Source organism: Rhinolophus ferrumequinum, chromosome 18 (genome assembly GCF_004115265.2).
Source record: "Rhinolophus ferrumequinum isolate MPI-CBG mRhiFer1 chromosome 18, mRhiFer1_v1.p, whole genome shotgun sequence".
Classification (NCBI taxonomy): domain Eukaryota; kingdom Metazoa; phylum Chordata; class Mammalia; order Chiroptera; family Rhinolophidae; genus Rhinolophus; species Rhinolophus ferrumequinum.
The window spans coordinates 8,353,999-8,378,390 of NC_046301.1; positions in this window are offsets into that span (position 1 = coordinate 8,353,999).

Sequence of the window (24,392 nt, forward strand, 5' to 3'; positions counted from 1 at the left end):
AGTTGACTCAGAATCAATAAAACCTCCAAAACCTTGAAGAACCTTCACCAACTCGTGAGAATAGTACAGGCTCTAACTGTAGAAAGAAAAATAATTGTACTCAGACATCAAGAATCCTCTAGCTGAGACTGGGCATAAGAATTGGAGGTTAATATAAAACTTCAATTTCTTTAATCTTTAATTCACAAACCCAAAAGAATTTGATATTTAACCTAAATTCCTCTGGACTCTTAACTTGAAAGGGGGTGGATTTTTGAACATCCATTTATTTTAGCTCAAGAAATGTACAATGAAAGAGTATTCATCTTCAAATCTAGGGCACCTTTTTTGACATTTTGTTTTAGGAACATCTTAATGTAGTTTCATTTTATTTTATAACTTGATTTCATTTTATAATTTCTAAGCAATGTCGGACGATATGCAGATCATAGTTTTTTATGGGAAGTAGACCAGGGTGTGAAATTTCTGTCTTGTGTAGAGGAGCTTTGAGGTTCATTTAAATAATGTGCTGTTCTGACCCACTTCAGAGCCTGCTAAAAGCAAAATCTGTGTTGCCACCAGGAGCTCAAAGAGGATCCACAAAGAAGCAGTGAGCTGCACTGAGGGAGCATCTCGAGGAGGTGAGGCAGGAGTGCTCCGGACAGAGCACTGACCTCGTCCTCACCTCATGGAGGAGACAAAACCCAACAGGTTCAGTCCGGGTGTCTCTAGAGGGACAATTCTTCCTTATAAGGGGCTGTTCTGTATGTTGCAGGATACTTAGCGTCCTTGGCCCCCACCCACTGCACACCATCCGTACTCTGCAAACCCTGTCACAACAAAACCTTCCCTAGGGGAAGATAACAATCCTGGTTTAGAACTGCTGGGTTTAAAGAACAAAAAAAAAAAAAATACTTCTTTCCTGCTCTTGATGTTTCCTTCCAATGTGAAGGGAGCCCCATTAAAGTTACATTCTTGGGCTCTGGCCCAAACTTTACTCCCTCTCCCCCAAGAGAGGCACACACATTTACTGATTAAAAATTTTAAGAGAAATAAAATGGCATTTTCAACTCACTTTCCCTTCCCTTTCTCTTGGAAACAAGCTGAACTCAGAAGCAAACATTCAGTGCTCCCTCCCCAAGCAGAAAGCTGTCCAGGCGCTCCGACCCCAGAGCGCTCAGCCTAGCCCTGTGCTGTTTGGGACAGGCTAGGGAAGGCTGCCCAGCTCTGAAGTCTGTTTGAAGGAAGCCCATTGTTCCCACAGTTAAACCACAATCTCCAACACCCGTTTTATGAAACATAAAGGTGGCATTTGGATCTCCCATTTTCCCTGTTTCATTTCTCAGTTCACTCAAAACATTAAAAGAAAAAAGTAACATTATTTACTGAACCTCCTCAAACCCAAACAGCTACCATACTTCTGCCTGTCTACTAACTTAAATTTTCTATTAGGTTTCTTTCCCCATCACACACATCCTTCTTTAACAAAAGTTTTCATCATTTAAATCAAGGCCACATTTTTGAGAAGCCTGGTCTTCTCACCCTCTTCCAATAATACACGAAAGTCTATGGTGGCTAAGAAAATACAGACACTTAGAAATAGTTTGGTAATAAAAGCTTTGGGACGCACAATAGCAAGTGTCATCTAGGAAAACTTTAATTCACAACCATTTTTCCCCAAATATTTATTTATTTTTTCCCTGTCCATAAAATTCCAGAGTCAGGTCAACCTTCTAAAGAATCTTCAACAAACTAGCTTTATCACTAAAACCATGCAGATTAAATATTCATTGTTAAAGAAAAGTTTATTCTCTCTCATTCTTTTAGTAACAGTACTTTCATTGCCAGAAATATTTTCCGCAAAGATATCCTAATTCAAGCTACTCAATTGTTCAACTATTTGGGGTTTTGAAGGAAAATAACAGACAGCATTTTTTCAGCCACTTTTTCCTCTTAATCGCTAAACATGTATACTTTAAGAGAAATTTAATCCAGCTTCTTCTGGTTTGTTTCCATTTAAATCATTAAAATGTTATTTTTTTAAGTTATTTGTTGTCCAAGAGACTTTTTAAATTAGCTTCTTTGCTTAAAAATCCAAATTGGCCATAAGAACACGAGCTCTGATGCCAAAAGGTTCAGGTTTGGAACAAAAGTGTGAGCCCCAAGATGGAAATCAGTTTGAATACCGGCAATGACATAAAAGGACCATGTGGACTCTTTCCCCGACTCACTGAGCCTTCAGTGGAAGCAAGTATTATAGCTGAGGTTACCAAAAGGTCTCCAAAATAAATCCTGCATTCAGGAATCAGTCAGAGCTTCTGAAAATTCTAATTTATAGCCGTAAGACTCTTATGTTTGGCTAATCTCATGTGATTTCTCCTCTACACTGTTTAAGGAGGGAAATGCTTTCAACTAAAGTTTAATTCATATAATTAAAAAAAAAAAAGAATTAACTCATTTCTTGTCATGTTTACTCATTTCATCTTCCTTCAAAACTAAGAAAAGCCCTTCAATTAGAGGAAACTGTGTCGCCCTTGGGTAACACCATTGTTTAAGGTCATTTACCGCCCGCTATCCATTAGAAGAACTCTCTATCCTCTTCAAAGTACCCTTACCATGGTGGTAGATGTCTGTACACTTCTGCTGCCACATCATAAACTAGGAGAAAGCATACACTTCCAAATATAAAACGAGGTATCAAACTGCCATGATTCACTGAGAGAGGTAATAGAAAGTCCTAGAAAAAGTTTTCTGCTTTGCTGATTGGTTAAATGAAAAATTAAAGTTTAACTTTCTTTCTACACAAGTTTCTCGATCTTCCTAATAAGAAGAGTGAATTTTACTAACTTATTTATTAATATTAGTGACTTTTTTGCATTAGAAAGATATGTAACTCACATTTGCCTATCTTCTTCAAAACTATCAATCTGGAAATATATTTCTATGAACTGTGAAGATTAGAGAAATGAAAGTGACAATTTTCAAAAATATCAATGGTATTTTCTCATTTGTGTCTTAACATACAGACAATTGGAAGAGATGGTTCAAAGAAATAGCAGATAGAGAAGGAATTCCACAAGTTCAGACTAAAGATTCGGCTTAGCTAAGGGACACAATGCCCATTTTGAGAACACTGGCTTTGGGTGAAATAGGCAAGAAGGATTCAAGAATACATCTAGTTTTCCACATTGATTAGCACTTAAGAACTCTAGTTCCAGCTTCCCAATTTAAAATACGATGTCAAAATGTCTTTGAGTATGCTTAAATGACTTTCATGCACTCCTATTTATCTACTTCCTGAGGGACTAATATTCCAAAACTAATCAATTAATTCTCTATAGTTTTGTAGCACTTTATCAGTCCACTAAAGCAATGCATTAAACTGCCAACTTATAACCAATATTTATCAAATGATAATTTATATATCAATTATTCACTGGAGGTTTATTTATATTATCTTAATGAATTATAGTCAGTGATGACACCGATTATTAAAAAAATATATATGTATACTTGCCTAATTGAAAATTTTATAGTAATTTTACTTTGAATTTTCATAATTTATTATTTAGTTTTTAAGCCATACAAAGTTACCCTTATTTATTGCTGCAATTTATGCTGTCAAATTAATCCTCTGTTGCTTCTTTTTCATTCCTGATCCAAGACACTATAATCCTAAATATAAATGACATGAGCTATAGGAAGACAATTATTGATTAATAATAGCAAAAAATAATATTTTTCAGAGTTCTTCAAGTACCCATTAAGCTGTTTGCATAGCTCAATGTTGACATTTGTAGAAAAGTAATGTATTGATGAATAAAGAAACTGTAAGCTTTTCCTTCTTTCACATGCACCACTTTTAAAGATAGGTAGGACTACATTAACAAGTTTACTTTGTGAATCTCCTACAAGGTGGATGATTTGACAATTCCAAACAAGGGTCATTGTATATTCTGAAAAAATAAATATAAAAAAGAAGAGTTAAACTACTTTAAACATGACTCATGTGGTGGATAATAAATTGTTTAAGTTCATATTTTAATATCATGGCCCATATTTTGAAAGGTATCATTTTAATCTGAGAAGTTCTAGAATTTTTTAAACATTGGAATTTTAGAGGGGGTGAATATAATTGTACATTTGTAACAAATCCTCACAAACTGAGTCAAAGGAAACAGAATCATTGGTAAAGAGCCAGAGAGAGCATAGGAAGTGTCCTATGTCAGCTATTCTATTTATTATACTACTATAAAGCACGAATAGTATTACCTACCTGTCTCACTTAAATTAACAGCATTTTCCTGACAGTAAATTTCATGTTGTTTTTTTTTTTTTTAGTTTTCTTTTCCTTTTAGACTTCTTCTCTTTGTGCCATGAAAGTACTCCCAAAATAATGATTATTTTCCCATTTGTATTTTTGTTTTTTCGTATCAACCCTTTTGTTTTCTCACAACCGAAATGCACAGAATTTTTGCATTGTGTTTGTAAGGTATTCAATAAATCACACTCAACATTTGGCACAGCTCACCCCAACCTATCTTTAATAAGGCAGTAATCCCTTTCCTCAGACGTGCTGCATCATTCTGACAATCATGGCACTCGTGTAATTTCCTTTGCCAACATGACAAAACAGGGAACATTCTGCGCTGCCTCACAAGCACCAGCCCAGTGAGACCATGAGCTCAGCTCTCTCACGGCAGAATATCATTATGAGAAAATAAAAAGGTCCACACAGTAATTTTTAGGTTTTACAGATTCCCTATGAATTTTAATACTAAGAATCTCATTTGGAAGAAAATAAAAGTTAATCCAAAGGGACAATTAATTATCTTTTCCTATCAGGCTCTTCATTTCACCAAGGGCTACTCTAGAAAGTCTTCTTGATTGATTCTCCAAATAAAAGTGACATCCACTAACAGGTCCAAAACAAAATTCCTATTTCCAAGAACTGAGTAAGAAAAACATACCAGAGAATTCACTTCTTTGCTGGATGTACTACAACAAGAAAGGCTGGTTGGAGCAATACTAAACTTGGCTTAATCATGCAATGGTCTCAGTTTGGGATAGAATTGAATTTATAATGTATGACAGAAGCAAAGTTGTAATGTACAATTATATAATTTACTTGAACAGTTGCTTTCCATATGGGAAGTAACAGATTGCCCAGTTGCATTCTGGCTAAGACTAACCCTACTATTATTCAGGGTAAAACAATTTTGTTGAAATCTGGAAATCCTGCAGAAAGCATCTCTAAGTCTCTCTGATGACTCTTGACATTGTTTCTTTTTTTCTAGGAATAGTATACAGCTGTATCCTCCTTATTAAATATTCCTGACCCGCATTTAGCACATAGTATTTTCTGGGAAATGTAACCATAACTATACCCTACAGATTTTACAGTTGAGATAAGCACTCAGGAAATTCAGGCAGATTTCCATGATGAAACCAAAAAACAAATTAAAAATAAAAACAGAGATAAGAAGGGATAGAAAAAAATAACAAATCTTTCTCTGAATATTCCTTTCTAAACATTCAATTTGACAAGGAAAACATACTTTGAAGGAAATGGGTCTTTTTCTCTCTCATTTTATATATCTCAGTTGAATACCAAAGTAGAACTCCTACATATTTAAGAAGATTCCCTCCCGGGTAAGTTACACTCCAGGAGAAGTATTTTATGGACTGTGGAACATTCTTATTCACGACCTTAACATTTTAGAACAGGTTGATGGATAAGCGATGCATTTTCTGTATTGATGCATAAATGATCTGGATCCCAGAATATATCTTCGAAGTTTGAAAACTTACATTGTCCAGTAAAAATCTGTCATTACCACCCTTTGAAAGGGCCTTAAAATTGCACTATCTATGGCCAAATATCATTTTCTGAAATCTGTCCCCCTGTGCCTGGATTTATGAGTCCCATGGTTGGACAAAGGGAAATTATCCAAGGCAAAGTTGTCCAAATAGGCAATTATCCAACAGACTGGAGCCAAGACAATCCTCTTGAGGTAACTGGACAGGTTCAACTGCAGCTGTGTGGGAAGTGCAGACACCAATCAGCTAGCTGAAGAGTCTGGGTGTTGCCAGGAAGCACAAACGGGTAAGATTGTTTTTGTGTCCTAGACTACTGGTGTGTGTGTGTGTGTGTGTGTGTGTGTGTGTGTGTGTGTGTGTGTGTGTGTGTGTGTGTAGGAGACTTAAAGCTTTTGTATATCTGTAGTACTTCTACCTCTAAATAATTATCTTATACTGCAACATTTCTACTTCTACATAATTATATTACATTATATTATGTAATGTTATAATATCATAAACTTTTTCTCAGATCTAGAGTATTAAAACAGCTAACCAAATACTAGAAACATAAGACTGGAAACACAATGCAACAATTATCAGACATTTCCACATAGTGCCTGCAAGGAATAATAATAGTCTTTGATGTGAGAACTAGCTGCACATATGGAATCTCATCTGATCCTCTAGATAACCAGAAAGATACATAGGGAAATTATTAAGATCTTTTTACAGATAAGGAAATTAAAGCTCAGAAAGATTGGGATATATTCAAAGGCACCCAGCTAGAAAGTGAGATGTTAGGATTCAAACCAAGTGTTCTTATCAGAGAACCAGTGTTCTCTCCACACATGCCTTTTAGGGCAAGCTCTACATGTGAGAATGGGAGGTCAGTAAAAGGTCTTCCTCCCCATCTCCCTCAAAATTCCTCCCATCTCCACTACCACCACTTCTACCATACCGATAAGTAAGCACTGTTCTCTACTAAGTCTTATCTTTTGATGAAAGGATTCCTGGGAGTTTTTAACATTTTAAATTAATACTCTTTAATATGAATTACCCTATTTTGATCAGATCTCTTTTTCATTCCTCAGAATAAGACAGACAGAATTGGCGATGTCTGCAAATATAAACAAAGGGAATCGGTGGTGAATAACACAGGAAAGTCAAGGATACTAAAATTGAAAATACTTCCCAGGGCAGGTCCATTTTCAATTGTGCAGTGAGAAGTACCTAACCACATTCCACTTTCCAGATGTCTTTGAAATCCAAGCATGATTTAGAGTAAGTTCTTATTTATGCCCATATTGAGTCACTTAACCAGAGCAAATATTGTATGTTCATTTAATACCTATTTATTGAATTTACTGTGTGTCAGATACGTCAATAAATTCTGGGATTAAAAGCACAAATAAGACAATAGCCCTGGATTCAAAAAACTTATAGTGATGAAAAGTAAATAACACCTGACACTGCATCTTTTGTAAAAGCCCAATTTGTTGAATGACAAAACATTAATCTGACACTGTTAATCATACCTCCCTGAAACTCTCTCTTCCATTTGCTTATATGGCATCAAGGAGGGGTGCTTTCCGTGACGTGTCTGTTGGCGTCCCTCATGTGTGTCTGTGGGATCCCTGCTGTCCTCCACATCTCATACGTGCCAGTATTCCTCAGGAATCTGTCCAGTTGCTCTCTTCTCTTCCCACAATAAAGCCCAAAGCCCAAAGCCTTGCCCTGGGCTCTCACATACTCACAGAATGATGGCACATTAATCAATGCTTCTGGCTCATTGCCCTCTCCTGAGACGAGTCCTATATGTTCAACTGTTAATCAGATATCTTCATAAATGTTTTAGATATTTAATTCCCAAAATGGCTCCACTTTCTGGATTCCCTTCCCCAGTAACTGGCAACATCAGCTGGTATGGTCCTAAAACCCACATGTCACCGTTTTTTGGTCCAAAACTTTCACTCACTCTATATATTGACTCAATTGAAAGTCACTCCATTCATTCACTTATTCATTCAGTCATATGTTAAATGTCTACTTACTACAGGGTAGTGTGCCAGATACTAAAGTGCCATGCTAACCTAATCACTGCAATTAGATCTCATAGTCGAATCCATGATACAGACAAACAGGTAAATACAATACACAGTTAAAAAAGCCACGGTGACACAAATACAGGGTGCCCTAGGTCCTACCCAGATTTGAAGCTGAGGAAAGAAAGCTTCCTAAAGGAACTGATATCTAAGATGAAATCTAGAAAATGGGTATGAGACAAGTAGGAGTGGGAAGAAAAGAGAATGTACAATATCATGAAAGCAAGAGAATATGACACTAAAAAAATGAATGGAAACAATCTAGTTTAGCATATCTAGTGCTTAGAATGAAAAAGGTCAAGTGGTAAGTGGTGAGTGTAAAGAAGTAGATGGGACCTTAAAAGCCATGCTTGAAGGTTTAGGCTATAAGAGCAACTAGAAGTCACTGCGGGATTTTAAATACACGAACAATATAATATATATATGCATATGAATAGAATGAAAGAAGATGGCATAAAGATGAAATAGAAGGCTCTTGCATTAATCCTGATGACAGCTAGATGTCAATTTGAACTAGGAAAATATCAACAGGGATAGAAAAAGGTTGGCAGATCAGAGAAGTATTTAGAAGGTGGAACAAATAGGATCCAGTTATCTTCAGATGTGGAACATAAAAAGAAAGGACAAGTAAGATGATTTTCAAGTTTCTTCTTTGAATAACTGGAAGATGCCACTTTATGAGACTGGAAACAGAGGATAAGCAAGCTGTGAGAAAAGATGGTAAGATGTCTTGTTTTGAAATACCTGTAAGACAGCCAAGTGAAAACATCTGATAGGCAATTAAATAGACAGTAGTTCCCCTTATCCAATTTTGCTTTCTGCGGTTTCAGTTACATGTGGTCAACCACGGTCTGAAAATATTAAATGGAAAATTCCAGAATAATTCATAAGTTTTAAATTGCTCACTATTCTGAGTAGCTTGATGCAGTCTCACACCGTCCCCCTCCATTCCCACCCAGGACACGAATCATCCCTTTGTCCAGCGTATCCATGCATATATGTTCCCCATCTGTCAGCCACTTAGTAGCTGTTTTGGTTATCAGATCAACTGTCATATTATTGCAGTGCTTGTGCTTAAGTCACCCTTATTTAACTTAATTATGGCCGAAAAGTGCCAGAGTACTGATGCTGGCAATTTGGATATGCCAAAGAGAAACTGTAAAGGGCTTACTTTATGTGAAGATAAATGTATGTATAGGAAAAAATATATAGTATATATAGGGTTCGGTCCTATCCATGGTTACAAGCACCCTCTGGGGGTTTTGAAATGTATCCCCATGAATAAGGGGACTACTGCATTGGTTTAGAGTTCAACGCTGATTGTTGAGAAGGAATCAACCACTTGGGAATCATCAGAACATTGGTTACTATTTTAAATCATGGGAGTAGATGATGTAGTAAAAGTATTATAGAACGAAAAGAGAAGGCAGCTATAAAAGACACTCCCCAGGGAAATATGAATAAGAAAGAATACCCTGAAAGGTAAAAGGAAACCTTTTAGCTAGGATATCATGGAGGTCAAAGGAAGAAAGTGTGTCAAGATCAGAAGGGCCAGGTACTTAAAAAGGTCAAATAACATAGAGATTGAGGCAAGTCTCTTGGCTATAGCAAGGTCACCAGTGACTTCTGAGAGAGGAGTTTCAGCCAAGCCAAGGAACGAGTGGAGTGCTTGACAGATGATGCCAGATCTCAGTGAGTTAAGGAAGGAAAAAAGGTGAGAGTGGAGGCAACAAATGTAAGCAACTCTTTTAAGATGTCTGGCTGCAAGGGAGTGGAAAGAGATCAAGAGGATCGAGAAAGGGATGAGAGATCTAAGTACGGTTTGTTTACAAAATGGAAGAAACTTCTGCCATATTTAAATTCTAATAGAATGTATCAGAAGGAAAATGGGAATAATTCACTGAGTAAGGTCCCTAAGAAGATGGTAGAGGATGAGACCCAGAGCTCAGGTAGAGAGATTATACTTAAACAAAAGAAAGGAGATGTTTTGATTTATAGCAGGAGGAAATGAGCTAAATATGGATATAGTGTAGATCTTCTTTGTGGCATAATGCGTGTTTATGTCACAACACACAAAGAGAGGAGTGTATGGGGAGTCCAAAGAGAATAGAAAAGTCTTTAAAGAACTTCTGTGTAGAACTAAAAAGAAACGTAAAAAGACTTCTAAGCTATGTAAAATGTATGGAAGTTTAGGGAATTGCTGAAGAGTGACTGAAATGATGAACCATAGAAATTAAACAGATAAGACAGGAAGTAAGGACAGGAAGTAGCCAATGTAGAAAATGCAGTCAAGGTCTAGAGGTCCACATGAGCATGAATGAATGAATGAATGAATGAACATATAAATAAATAAATAACACTAGTGAAAGAGAACTAATGCAAGGATAGAAAGTAATGATGAAGGACAGGAAGTTGTAGGATGGATTACTTCTGAGGAAGAAGTGTTAGGTTATGACAGGGTGTAGCCATGGAAAAGGGTGAAGAAGTAGAATGAAAGTGAAGTTTTCTGGAGCCAAGTGACTGAGAGGACGAGATGCGGAACTGTCTATAGATATGAACATTATAATCCCCTAACATGACATCACAACTGAAAGAAGCAAAGACATTGTCATCCAGAAATACGAGTCTGATGGGCCTCAAGTGCCATACTCAAGCAAGAAGTAGATCCAGTTGTTCTATTTGACACATACTGTATTAGATGCCCAGCCTGAGTTTATAGTTCAAAGTAAAACAATACAATTTCTCCTCTTAAAATCTATTTAAGTATCCCTTGAATTAAGTTTAAAAAAAAAAACATCTAGATCCTGAAAAAAAAAAATTCAGACTATCATAGCTGTTTCCCCAATGGATTTAGATATGTATTTTTTTCCTGAATATATTTGAAAATATTATTTTCAGTTGTCACTTTGTTAGGTATTTCCAAATAGCATTTTCATTTTCACAGAAGAGTGTTAATTTTCACCAAGAACAACAAAGGTCCTTGCAAAAAGGAGTCTGGCTGAAATTGTTTAAATAATTCTTGCCTCATATTGACATTGACCCTATAATCCAGAGCTTTCATGTTCTTAGGAGTGTTTTCAGCAGCAAGTAATGGAAAACCTGATTAACAATAGCTAGAACAAAAAGGGGTTTATTTTTTTTCACATAAAAAAAGAGATAGAAAGACCAGTTCTGGTGCAAATCTTCTAAGATCCAGGCTCCTATTTTTCTACTCCAGGACTCTTGGCAGATTGGCTTGTTGCAAAATGGCTTCTACAGCCTTGCTCTAATCCCTTTCAGAGCAGGAATAAAAGAGAGGAGCACTAACAGCTACATCTGTCTTTTCAATTAAGAAAACAAAAAGCTTTCCCATGAAGCCGCTGTAATTGATTTGCTTTAGGTCTCAGTGGCCCTACGGTGGTCACATGACTATAATTACCTATGCAGAGTCTGTGAGGTAGGAAGCAGGAATGTCGTGATTAGCTTAGACTGGTGGTTCGCGACCAGTGGTTCTCCCTCAACCGCCAGTGAATGTGTTAACATGTGTGAGGACATTTTGATCATCACAGTGATGGGAAGTAGGCCAGTGGTGTGACTGGCATCTAACGCCTAGAGGCCAGAGATGCCAAACACACTGAAATGTGAGAAACAATTCCCTACAATAAAGATTTTCAGTGTCTCAAACACCAAAATGCCTCCATTAAGAAACACTGGGTTAGACTAGTTCTGACCAGTCACTGGAGTGGACACACTGCTACTACAAACAAAATCTGTGTTCTGCTAGCAAAAAAAGTCAGGAGGGGGGCAGTGAAGAGGGTGAGGTGGAGAGTGGGTAGAATTCACAGTGTCTGCAGCACCTCACCTGAGCCTTCAGGTGTTGGCGATAATTTTTATTTTTCATTATGGAAAATTTCAACACATACAAAGTAAAAAGAACAGTGGAGAGAATTGCCATGCACCCATCGTCTAGCTTCAACACTTATCAACATTCAGCCATTCTTGTTTCATCTTTCTCAGTTGTTTTTATTTTACTTTTTGACCTGGCAATGTTTCTGAGTGTATCAAACTAGGAAGCATAGTTGGAAAGCTAAGATATTGTCACTATATTGTCTATATCTAATTGTTTTTACATGCTCTACACTAGCAAAGCAAATTTAATTAAAGGAATCACTTCAGTTAGAGGCGTATAAAATTCAAGTTAAAATCCCTGGTTAATCCAATTGTATATGAAAGGGAAAAAGACCTTTATTAATCACAATGCCCCTGTCTTCTAAGCATAGGAGAGTCATAAAGACGTTCCTTTGTCAGCTGATTTAGGGAGCTGAGTGAGAAAATGAAAAACCAGAGTGGGGGGAAAAAGGAAGGAAGCTAAGAGAAAAATCTAAGAAGAAGAAGCTAAGACTCAGTACAGCGGAAAGCTATTGGGAAAAAGTTGGAAGGTACCCGTAGAGAGGAAATGTGATATAACTTATACCAGAAAAAATTTTTTTGGAAAATTAACAAGGGGATTTTTATTAAGTTGTTCATGTGGTATATAATATAAATTGTCCTCTCCCCATGAAAAATTCTCCTTCAGAAAAATTTCTTTTTCATTAATGCATTGAGGAATTGGATATATTTTTGGGAAGCCTTGTAATGAGGAGTCCTGCTTTAAAAGTCTTCCTAGAAGGGTACTATCACATTAAAATTATATTTACATGTATTAAAGGATCTTTTTTAAGTATATCTTATTTTTCTTTTTATTATTAATATCACACAACAAAATATATGTTATAATATATTTAACATATAGGAGAACAACATATAGAAAATAAATTTCCTGAACTACTACCTCCAGTAATGAACCATATGAGCATTTCATTGATTTTTTTTTCTTTGCAAATATATATTTAAATTTTACCAAAAGTGGAAGGATATTAATACATACAGTTTATAACTTGTGAAAAGGCATATCTTACAGAACAATAGTGTTCCATTCATATAACAGGGAAGAATTGGTAACCATGTGTAAAATTTTTTAAAATTTCTCCATGTTTGAAATTTCTCTACTGCAATGCAGAAAGGAGCACCTTTATATTATTAAATAATAGCTCATTAAAGAAAATCTATTAATTTATAATGAATAGGCATTCCTAAAATAATATCAAGAGTAAAGGGTGGGGGATGAGGGTGAGGGGGATCAAATGTATGGTGATGGAAGGGGAGCTGACTCTGGGTGGTGAACACACAGTGTGATTTATGGATGATGTGATACAGAATTGCACACCTGAAATCTATGTAATTTTACGAACAATTGTCACCCCAATAAATTTAAAAAAATAAAATAAATAAAAAAAATTTAAAAAAAAAAAGAGTAAAGGGGTGGCCGGATGGCTCAGTTGATTAGAGCACGAGCTCTGAACATTAGGGTTGCTGGTTCGATTCCCACAGGGGAGAGTGAGCTGTGCCCTCCACAACTAGACTGAAGACAACAAGCTGCTGCTGAGCTTCCAGATGGGCAGCCAAAAGGATCAGTTGGTTAGAGCCTGAGCTCTGAACAACAATGTTGCTGGTTCAATTCCTGCATGGGATGGTGGGCTGCACCCCCTGCAACTAAGATTGAAAAAGGCAACAGGATTTGGAGCTGAGCTGCACCCTCCACAACTAGATTGAAGGACAACTTGGAGCCGATGGACCCTGGAAAAACACACTGTTCCCCAACATTCCTCAATAAAAAAAAAAAAAAGTAGATATTGATTCCTTAAACAACTGTCATTAGAACTGATGAAATGCTCAGAGACACACCAAAACAAATCAAACTCTGTTGGTGTTTTTCTGTTTTGCTTTGTTTTTCACAAGTTTGTATGTGTTAACTTGCTCCTAAAACAAAATAATTATATCCATTGTTGCATTTTTAAGATCCACAACATTATAGAATCCTCGTATTTCTATCCACAGATTTGAACAATAAAAAGAAAACACATGAGGGGGAAAAGCATTCTTATTAGGAAATCATGAATTAAATAATATCTGTGGATGGAGGTAAAGAAAGGGTCTGGTTAGAGATAAGTGGCAACTAAGTATAAAAATGAAGCTTAAATTTTCTGGGGGGGAAATGGGAGGTGGGGGCAATTAGCTGCTCAAATAATATTACCTAGTCAACCAAGACTAATTCTAGCCCAGTCGTGAACTCCTTACATATCTCTAATATTGAAATTATAAAGACTAAAGTAACCCATAGTTATAAAATAATCTGTGGCTCTGAGCAAACTACTGAAAATTCTGCAGTTTATCTGGGCTATATATAAGGGGTCATTCAGCCATCATTTGCAGTATGCATATACTATCCTAGATACAACAATTAAGTGAAGATGGTTTCCTGCTTCAAGGAATTCAGACTTTAAAGGAGAAGACCAACATGTAAATAATTAAGTGAATAAACTTTTATAGTTGAAATAATTAAAGTGGATAAAGGATCAAGTAAACCCAGAGACCAAGAAAAAGCTTCTTAAAGGAAATGGAAAATAAGAAATAAATGAAAAATAAGGATTCAACAAGTAGGCCAGGGAAAAATGGCATTCCATGCAGAGTAAAGAGACTAAATAAAAGCAAAGAAGCGTGATATAACATGACACATTACAGGATCTTCATATAATTCCATATGACTAAAGCATAGAATACAAGAAAGATTATGATAAGAGATGGTATCAGAGAAAGGCAGGATGCAGCTCATGGAGGGCCACTCTAAGAAGTTTGTACCCTGCCCTGTAGTTAATGAGAAGTCACTGAAGGGTTTTTAATTAAGTAACGTGATCGACCTTAGAAAGATTTATCTGGTAAGTATTGAGATGAAATGGAGATATATAAACCAAGATACGGGAAATCAGTTGAAGTAGTCCACGCCGAGTAATGATGGGCTGACTATACTTGGAGCAGTGAGACTGGAGAAGAGGGAGATTCATATCAGTGATGTTAACAAAGGAGAATCAGTTGCTCTTTGTTACTACATATGACCGTGGTTCAGACCTGACCCTTCCACCTATGAACTATAACCTATTAATATAACTTTAAATATACATAATCCTCAAATCAAATTTCTCCTTGACTTTTCTTTAAAATTAAAAAATCATAATAGTTCCTAACTACAAAGTTGTTGTGAGAATTCAATGAGTTAATAAAATATGTTAAGTGCCTATGATAGTGTTAGACCCGTTATTTTTATCATCATATCATCATCAAAGGAATGAGGGGAAAATGAGTCCCCAGATTTCTATGTTTGTTAGCTGAAGATAAGTATTTACTGATGGAGAGAAAAACAGAAATGACAAGTTTTGGACATGCCAAGTGCCTACCTCATAGTAGGCCCTCAACAAAAATGCACTGAATGAATGAATGAATGCTTGAAATGTCTATGGGAAAACAAGAAGATTTCTGCCTCTATGTATCAGGAATTGAGAAGATAGTCCTAGATTACATATATAGACCTGGGAGTCATTAGTATACAGGTATTCTTTGAAACCATGTTTGACTGACCTCAATCAAGTGACTCTTGTACTATGGATAAATAGCAAAGGCGGAAAAGAAAGAACAACATTTTTAAGACCAGGCAGAAAAGTACTGTAAAGATAATTATTTCCCATTTGCCATATTTATTGTTTGGCAAAGGAAACTTATTTGTAGCTTATGATATTCATCTCAAATTGAAAGACTTTAGTGAACATTATCATACCCTTCGTCTACGCAATAGTATGTGCCAAGATTATAAAGGAAAAAAAGATAACATAATCTATAAAATATGAGGAAATCTGCTTTCTCCATTCCCTTTACTGAAATTTTCATGAAAATATTTCTTAGTGAAGAAGCTCTGAGAGAATGTATGCCAGATATTTAGTTAAATATAACTGACATACTTAATAAGTGAGGGAGGAAGGGAGATATTTCTCCTGTGATTAAAAATTAGAGAGTGTGTTTAAAACAAAGAAAACATACATTTAGTCTTTGCCAACAATTCCTTAAACACAATTCCTAAAATCTTCGTAATTTCCTGAATAATAGGGGTGATAACAGCATTTTTTGTTCTAATATTTGGTCTTTAATCCTTGGTCCTGACACAGAACTCCTATGTTCCTTGGAATTTCCTGGGTAATAGGAGCATCTTTTGTTCTAATGAGGCCACTCTTGGTGGGCCTCCCCATAATTTCAGGATGACTGAAACCTCCATAAAAACTCCCAGTGATGGCCTTCAGGGAGCTTCTGGGTTGGGGATCACATCAAAGTGCGGGAAGGGTGACATGCCCACAAAAGGCATGGAAGCGCCGTGTCTCCCCTCTGCCCTATGCATGTCTTTTATTTGGCTATTCCTGAATTGTATCCTTTATAATAAACTAGTAAGTAAAGTGTTTCCTCAGTTCAGTGAGCCACTCTAGCAAATTATCTAACCTGAGGAGGAAGTTGTGTGAACCCCAAATACACAGCTAGCTTGTCAGAAGTATAGGTGGCAACCTGGGATGTGTGTCTGGCTTGTGAAGTGGGGACAACCTTATGGACCTGAGCCCTTAACCTGTCGGGTTTGTGCTAAGTCTGGGTAGTTAGTGTCAGGCTTTAATTAATTGTGGGACACCCAGCTGGTATTGGAGAACTGGTTGTTGGAAGGAGAAAAAAGTTACTCAAAAGGGTTGTGAGGACTGCATAAATTGTATAAATGTTTAACCACTATGCTGTATACCTGAAGTGAATATATAATATTGAAAGTCACCTGTAACTGAAAAAAAATAAATAATTTTTAAACTGCATATTGTTGGATGCTGGGAAAACAAAAAATGTTGTGAGTAAAATTGGTTTAGAAGAGAGAGTGGCTAATGCAAATGCTGAGTACCAAACAGAAGTTTCAAGAGCTTCAGGATGTTTTCCATTTGCATGGCTAATCTATTTATCCCTACAAGCCATAAACATTTCAAATGCTATATTCCACATATATGATTCCTTTCACTCAATTTTTTCTCAGTCTTAACAATATAAATAATAATTATTGAAGAAAATTATTGACTGTATATTGACTAACGCTTGGACTGTCAAATACACTTTCAGCTGGCTTAATGGGGTACATGTCCTCCACAAAGTGAGAGACAGCGAACCTAAAAAATAAATAATAATAAAAATGTATATCAGTTTTCCTCAGGCAAAACTTATGCAAGACTGGACAAGCCTCATTATTATTTCCTGTTCTTCACAATCTGTATCAAACTTATTTTTAATGTAAGCTCTACCTATCAACAAGGTTAATATGGAAAAACTGCAGAAGCTGAGGCCTGGCTCTGGGCAGCAGAGTTTTTAAGAATAATTCTTTTTACTAAGGAGCTGACAGGAAATCTCCCAGGATATAACACACTGCTTCTGGAGCAAACAACATGGGTTGTGTAACCCAGATCCAAACAGTTCTCTTCTGTACCATATACAGAAATCCAATGGTACAGAAGACAAGGGATTGTGTGGGCCTCAGGCTGAAGTTACTGCTAACTTCCACTTTTAACCTTAACTTCCCCTTCTCATGTTATTATTGTTTTGTGGAGTTTTTTGTACATATGGTTCTTCATATTTACAATATATTGCAGAATTCTTTCCATTTAATCCTTTGATCAATATTATTTATAGAACATCCTCTCTTTTTTTCCAATTTCTTCTCATAACCCAGCTAGTAAAGTGAAGGTCATATCTTTGTATGGAAGAGCCCCCAGACCAAGCATACTTTTATTCTGTGCTTGACAGACATGGCAGTACATCTACTCTTTAAGCAATTATGGTTAATACTGAGTTCAGGCAAAATACCTATGCTTTTCTACTCATATATAAAACTTCAATTGGCATAGCCAGAGGCTCTTTATCCTAAGAGTCTTCTCGGCCTACACTGAATTAATTTTCTTCCAATTCTTCTTATCCAGTGCTCTCAGACTGGATACCATGGCTCTAAATTCCTAATTGCTGTAAAAATTTTCTTCCCTTGAGCTAAGCCTGGTAATATGGCTCTCACAGATGACCTCCAAAATGTAATTTGTAATATGTAAGGGCCCAGTCTGAGAATAATCTTACATATTTTAATTGAACTTAATATAAATCACAACAGCATCTCTACCTTTGCCAGGGAAGTGAAAAAAAAAAAAGTAATATGCCTAAGCTTAAAATAATGTTTCTAAAATGAACCTTTCCTGCTAGTTATTTTACATCTTCATATATCCCCTATAAATAATTATTATTCATGATTTCAAACCCTAAATTATTTCCCCTTAATTTTAGAGCAATTAACAAATTTGGATTCTGCTGTGTTTGCTATGGGGAGTGTGTACTTTGAGATGGGGGAAGGGGAAAAATATGTTTCCTTTTTCAATGACTGCTTCATTCTTCAAAAACTAATTTCAAAACCTCTTACAAACTCTTTAGTTATTTAAATAATCAAACCAAACCTAAAACCAGGTATCTGTAAGTTTAAAATATAAAAATAACTAACTGGAGCTCTTCTTGTAATTACTACTAAAACTGGCTAGGCATTCATTCATTCTAAACCCATTTCCTCATGTAGAACAAGGTCAAAATAGAAAAGAAAGTTACCTTGGCAAAAATCACTCCGAGATTAGAAAATATCACTTACTGGTATATATGCCAGTCATAGTTAAAGAGAGTAGAGTTGCAAGTGTCTTACGTTAAAGAGAGACAACGAAAATAAACCCAAATTTTGTAAAAATATAGTAATAATAAACTTTTCACTGGTAAAAGGAACTGCCTTCTGTCTATAGGTGGGGAAAGAGTCATTTTCAGAGGAGCATGTTCCTGCAGTTGTGGGCATTTTTCACGGTCATGATATTTTAATCCCAACTAAGCCAACCTCTCTCCCCTTTCTAACAATATTTATGACTTGGCTAGAAGGTTGGAGAACACAGTTTGTGGTGGTGGTTCTGGACATTTTTTTCTTGTAAGCCTGCTCACATTCGTGCTCAAAAATATTCTCATATAAGGAATTATAGGTCAGTCTGCCCATCACTTCCTAATTTCAATTCAATTTATGGATGAGGCACTGATTTATAACTGGAGCAGAATATGTACAAGGTAATAGAATCTCTGAGTACTTACTGGTGGCTGCATTATTTTAAACGTTTCCCAAACTACAAGCATGACTGAAAAAAGAGGAAGCCTGATGAACCCTGGAGAGGTATAAAGGAGACAGTTGTGGCAGTAAAGGGGCCAGGAGAAACATTTGAGAAAAGGGAAGAGGAAGGTGAAGAGTGTGGTCAAGTTTTACCATTAAATATTTGGTGAACGGGGGAAAATGCTCAAAGCACGAAATATAAAAACGGGTACAGGAAATTGTATACAGAGTATGGCCCCAATTTTGTGATACAATTACATACTTTCTTGAACAAAGTATACCAGATAGTGAGGGGGTTTTGCCCTAGATTAAGATTTTCTTACGTTTTCATTCTGCTTGTCTACATTTTTTAATATAAAATTATGCCTTGTGAGTGAAAAAGTACACACTACCCTACACTCACGTGTTTCTTGAAAAATGTGGCTCCTTTCTTTTCCATATAATTGACAGCATGTGGAGCTCAAGTTCCCACTTGCAGTGGAGTCAGGAAGTTAACCTGTCGATTAACGTTCCTTCTTTTCTTCCAGTTGTAAGACACACAGTTCCAGGGTGGAACGGTAACTTCTGGGTAACCCTGACCCCTTTGGGGTAATGGCAGATTGGTACAGGCTTCGCGGCCCTCCCACTCTCCAAGATGGCGACTGCGGAGCAAAGGCGGCGGTGCACGCCCTGTCTGGCCTCGCCGCCTATCTCCAGGCCTTGGTCTCTATTTTGGGGAACCCACTAAGGACGTGCCGGGCTCACTGGGCATTCGAGCCCCACCAGAGGCCCTGAGGTGCAACGAGACACTTCCCAGGTGTCTTCTCTCGGGTCGGGACTTGCTCGGAGCTGACCGGAAGGCCACGTAGCACCGCCTCCACCATGAGCCTGCGCATCACGGCCACCCTTCTGGCTTCCGCTCTGGAGGCACCACACGTGACCCCTGGCACCTGCGCGGCACTGTCTCGGTGAAGTTGTCCCTCCTTTTGAGGCACAGTGAGGTGCTTTATGCTTACCATCCCCGCTATCAGGTTTCCTGAGAGTGAGGCCCAGCATTCCTCCGCTTGTTGTCATCACCTCCTTTCCACTGCTCTTTAAACCCCGCCACAACACACCTGACTGACCACTGGCCCTCTCAGCCCCTGCCTGACTTGGACTTACTATTTCCCTTACATCCACCTTCCTCTCCCCAAGGCAGCAATTCCCCTACTCAGGAGCCATAATGGTGGAATGACTGCAGGGACACATTGCTTCCGGGGCGGGGGGTGGGAGTTGAAAAAAATAAGAGTTGAATATATCCAAGATACGTCACACATTTTCTACTTTTATAATCCCTCCCCAAAATACTCTTAAAGTGTAAAGAAAGGAATCCTAGGATCATTTTTAAAGTCACAGACAGCCAGGTAATTCTCAATTACTGCCCACTAGATAACCTTTCTGGAAACCATTTCATTTTGAATTCCCAAAGAACAGACTGCCAATCCTGATTAGGACAAGAAAATATAATGAGACCTAGATGTACCCTATAATGTATATTTAGTGCTTAGCCTGTCATATACATTGGTATTCAACAATGTTAGCTATGATTACCATGCTGCAGAGAGGGAGCAAAGACAGATTTGATCAGAGCGCCACAGTAGGAAAAGAACTGATGTTTAAAGTACTGAGCCCCGTATCCACATGGGCCCATTAAAAAGCTAAACTGGCCATTAATTTCACCACCAATATCAAATGCTACCCTAATCCAGGAAGCAAAGAGCACACAGCACACTCTCACTTTTGCTCTCACTTTCCACAAAGGAAACTATAATACTGATACTGGGGAGAAGCCTTGCCACCATTATTTGAAACATTCTGCCTTACAGCAAAAGAAATGAACGATATACAGAAACATAATTTGAACCCAAGGTATGTTAAGATGCTATATTATAAAATTTGGCTATTTTTGAAAAAAAAAAAGTCACTCTAGAAATGAAAAAATACATATATTGTATACACAGTTGGCGATTTAGAGTCCTGCCGCCTATTAGACTGATTATTGAAAAGGAGAGAGAAAGGGTGAGAGGAATAGAAAGGAGTTAAAGAATCTTGCTAATACAAACTATGATTTGAGGAGGTGAGGCAGATGTGGAGGGGATGGGGCAGGTAAACTGATGTGGAAGATGAATTGAGTTAGGAAACATAAGGAAGTCAGTCCGGACGATTGATTTTTAATAGATTATCTTATTTTTTTGAAAAAGGAAAGAACCCAGCATCTGCTTGTTGAAGACTTTACAAGACCATTCCTCATTTAAACCAAGTCTACTTAATAAGGCCAGAACAAACTCAAATGTAATGATTTGTGGATTTTTTCCCCTAAACAACCTATTATGAGATGACAAACATATAAAAGAGAAAATCTGGTAAATAATTTGCAAATTTATCAAATTAAAACCAGCAACTACCATTTCAAATGTTCTTGGGTTTTTATGATGTGTGAGTGGAAATCATAGTTTAAATTGTTAATAGAAATGCTGCTTGATGCACTACTCAGTATGTAGTCCTTCAGGAAGGTTATTTTGAAGGGCAAATCAATGCTGCTAACCAATGCTGTAAACTTGATCCCAAGATTGGGAATCAAGTGGGAAATGCTATCATAGGTGGAAGAAGAGCTTTCTCTGCAACACAATAGTTAAAGAAGTAAAACTAAGGATATCACTGAAGCTTTTTCAGGTAAATTCTAAAGCATCTACTAAAGGTCCAGGTCACTTTGTAGAAAATAATATTGTTATTTAATAATGGTTAACAGTGCTTTAAAATCACTACAATGTAAAATGTGTATTTCATAAATATTAGTTTATGTCACATGGTGACTCAAGTAACACTCACAGCTACAACTCTAACATGAAATAGTCCAAAGGGGAAAAACAATGAGAAGTTTCAAGCCCAGAACCCAGAACACTCTTGAACTGAAAGGAAGGTAAACCAAGACATACCATTTTCATATTTGAAGAACTCCTAAAACTTACATTTTCCTGTAACCAAAAAAGGGTAAACTCCTGATCAGTTCATACACAGTCTTATATCAATTTATATGCACCTCCCAAACTCTTCATGTTTGATTACACTTTTCTGGATGTCAGCACAAATCTTCACTGCAATCAAAAAGGACCCTTCTGAGCAGAATTTCCCTTCCAAACGGAACCACATGAAAACTTGAAGAGTCACAGTGCCCTCTAGTGACCACTGACAAGACTCACTTTTACTTCAATTTCAGAGAACAAAAGTTTAAGCAAATCTTACACATTTTCAGGGATTTTTTTTTTCCCCATAAATATTTACAAATGCCAATTTCTATTTCTGAGGGGAGAAAGTATAAATTACAATCGATTAACTACATAGCACACCAGAGATTGACTCCTTTTTTTGTCCATTGCTCCCACAGTTACATTGCATCTGCAGGGCAAAAAGGGCTTAACTCTGATCAAACCTGCAAAACAAGATGTACAAATGTAAAATTCTTAAACTAAAACTGTGATAAGGACAAGCTTGTGGAGTTGTGGATTTGTAGTCTAGTCCCAAATCTGTCAACACCTGACAATGAGACCTGCGCCAAGAAACTTGATCTCCCTGCACTTCACTTTTCTTCATCTGCAAATGAAAAAAAGGTTGGCAGTGTTGGCGAGGATGTAAAGAAATGGACTTTAAACATTTCTAGTGGGAGCATTGATGCTACAGCCTTTCTGGTGAAAAAAGTTGGCAATAACTCTCAAACAAACAGGAGTTTCCTAAGTACATTGGCAATGACTCTGAAGAACCTTGAGTTTCCAAATGGAATTGCCCTCGTGCGGGAATAATGGCCAACATTTAACTCTTACTCTGTCCCACACACTGTTCTGAGTGCTTTACATATAGTAGCTCATTAAATCCTCACAAAAATCATATGAGGGAGTACAACACTTAACCCCATTTTATGAGGAAACGGGGACACTAAAACTTGCTTAAGATTATACAACAAATAATTGGCAAAACCTAGATACAAATTCAGACTGCATGGTTCAGAGTCCATGCCACTATTATACTATGCTTCCAGAACTACATCTTCTGGGAATTTATGCTAAGAAAATAACCAAAGAATTTTCAATCACAATGTTAATTTCAGCATCATTTATTGAGGAAAAACGGAAAATAACCTAAATAACCAACAGTAGGGAATTCATGAAAATAATTGTGTTAAAATCAAACCATTAACACTGTAACCTTAAAGAACATCTAATGGCATGGAAAATTTTCTCAAATATATTAAGTGAAAATAGCAGATTATAAACTACATACACATATGTACAATGAGCTCCCATTTTTTTAAAGAAATATATTTTTAAGAGAAAGGAAGGACAATTACCAAGGCATAGATAAAAGTAATATCTAGGTGGTGAGAGTAGGGGGTAATGATTTTTTATATTCATTTTCCAAATTTTCAATAATTCTAAAAATATTTTGTTTAATGAGGGGTATATGACCAAATGTGCTCTAAGTTACTTTCCAGCTCTAAATTTCTACGATTTTGAACATGGCAAAAATACTCATGGAATTTTAGACCTGAGGGGGAAATAGTTGGCACTGAAGTGACATGAATTGTGGGTAGCCCACGCTGTTGGTTTGATTGCTTGGGTAACTCGTCAGATAACACCTTCCCCCAGCAATAACTGCAAACTCTGCTTCAATTCAATTACCTGAGCTTTCACTCTGCTTTCTTACAGTCCTGGAAAATGTTTTACTCTAAGCAGTAAGTACACACATAACCCAGATGAACTGTAATTAAGATGGCAAGAAACCAGGAAAAGTGCAGGCAGTATTAGTTCGATTGTTTCCGTTGCACGGGTAGCAGATGGACTCCACGGTCCAATAACCCTTTTGTACCTCAGCTAAGTCTGACAATACATCATTATACTCAGATGGGAGCAAGAAGAGTATGCCTAGCAACTTGAACTTGGAATGCCTGGTCTTTTGTCAATTTACGTCATAATCTTAATGTTAAACAGGCTTGCTCTCATTTGCCAGTCATCACCTCATTTTATGTTTTTCAAACACAAGAAGATTAAATAGTATTTCCTGAAAGTACTTCAGCCCCTTAGATATAGAACAGTAGTAGTATTTAAGAGTCTCCCCTTATAAATGCATACATACAACCACCATGAGCCCGGATGGAAATTATATCAGTAAGTTGGGGGGGCCTACCATGAGTAATATTTTCATTCGCCACAGTAAGCACATAACCCAGGCTTTTTTTTTTTTTTCGGAATTCAATAGGATACCAAGGAATATTCCTTGGACTCCCTTACCTTGTGATTGTGTGCTTTATGTATTTAAGAAGGTATTAGAACTTCTATTTCTATTTAGTCTTATATTGTCCTTTTTAATCTCTATTTGTCTGTATTTTATAATGCAAATAAAAT